This window comes from Tupaia chinensis, unplaced genomic scaffold (genome assembly GCF_000334495.1).
Source record: "Tupaia chinensis unplaced genomic scaffold, TupChi_1.0 Scaffold000117_2, whole genome shotgun sequence".
In the NCBI taxonomy this organism is placed as follows: domain Eukaryota; kingdom Metazoa; phylum Chordata; class Mammalia; order Scandentia; family Tupaiidae; genus Tupaia; species Tupaia belangeri.
Window position 1 is genome coordinate 12865 of NW_006159583.1, and position 1454 is coordinate 14318.

Sequence of the window (1454 nt, forward strand, 5' to 3'; positions counted from 1 at the left end):
AAGAGACAATTACAGAAATCCAGGGAATATTATCAAGACCCTGACCTAGCACAGGGTCTTGAAAATACTCAGAAATTAAATTAATGCATTGAGAGCAAGACTCCTCGTTCTTTTGAAAATGTTAACACTGCTATTCGCCCAGTTCTCCAGAAAGTTTCACTTATCTTTTTTCCTAGCCCTCCTTCACCTGGCCACGTTGGTCGGCGGCGCTGCAGTACTGCTTCTCCGCGCCCAGCAGGGGGCGATAGGCACGCGCGGCGGCTTCGCAGAAAACCGGCTACACCCGCTGCGTCTGAGATTCGCTTGCAGAGGTGCTACAGTCCATTCCACTGCAACATCCTAGGACTCTTAGATGACAAAACCGTAGACGCAAGCGCCAACCCCTAGGCCTTCCAGACAGTGACTTCCTCTCTTCCTCTTTGGCTGTCTCGCAACCCTTTCCCGTTCCCTTGCATTTCCCCCCACTTCCGCTTTTCGTGTGTTCTTTCTGGTGTTACCGACACTTTCGTACCTCCCTACACCCCAACCTCGGCTTTTGCCGTGTTTACTTTTCAGCTCCTGGACTCCCGCCCTCACCTCGCCCAGGTCCCCTTCCTTTCCCCGGCGCCCTATTCTGTTTCCCTACGGGCTGCCGAGACCGGAAGTCCCTCCCTCCTCCAGATGCCCATCTCCTGGGGCCAAGTAGCGGTCTTCCTGTCTTTGCCCTCCCCAGGGTTCCGAGCGAGGGTGGGAAAGTCGTTTCCTGTTGTGTTTATGTCACCAGGGAGTGGTTCGGACCCTTCCTCTGGTGAAGGGTTTTTGATTTCTGCAGGAAAGAGTTCAAGAGCAAGTTAGAAGCAAAACCGAACAGTTTGCAGGACAGTTGCACTGTCCACGTCAGAGGGTGGACTGGCTGGACCGCGGAGTCCAGGTCCCCTCTGGGTCAGGGGTTTACCTTGGGCCACTAGGATGGGGATCCTGAGGTTAAGGTGTGTATAGGTGAGGGTTTCTGGTGCTAGACCGTTAGGGCTCGCATGAGCCAGATACAGTCTCCTTTGATTTTTCATTTTAGGAGATCTGGTATAAATTTATAAAGGCGGATGCTTACTGACTTTGTGCCTGCTTGCCCTCTTTTGCAAAATAAGTTAAACTGTAAAATTGTATTATACTTTAGAGATTCCTGTTCTGGTCATTGATTGTAGTCTACTGAATTAAATTGTGGCCATGCTGTGTTACAGGAAAAAAAATATGAGGTTTTGCTTTTTTAGAGAGGAGGTTTTTGCTATAGGGCGCGTGCGCTCTCCAGAAAGACAGAGAGACAGAAAGCAAGAAATCATGCCCCAGGGGAGATGGCCATGACAAAATCCCATCTCCTCTCGGTATCTTGGGCACACGCGCACACACACCCAGCGTGAGTTTAAGCCACCGGTTCCAGGACTCGAACAGTGATCAACTACATGAGAGTCCAGCGACAT

At 50.8% G+C, this 1454-nt stretch overlaps 1 protein-coding gene across 2 annotated transcripts in view; it reads right to left on the reverse strand.

Moving 5' to 3' along the window:
• Nucleotides 1-1092, reverse strand: part of LOC102478961 (ethylmalonyl-CoA decarboxylase) — a gene marked incomplete at its 3' end in the record, with an annotated part of 12363 nt that extends 11271 nt beyond the window's left edge. Inside the window, 1 exon segment of one of the 2 annotated variants that reach the window (XM_027770227.1) lies at nucleotides 165-1092. 2 annotated transcript variants of the gene reach the window in all.
• Nucleotides 1093-1454: the final 362 nt, after the last annotated feature.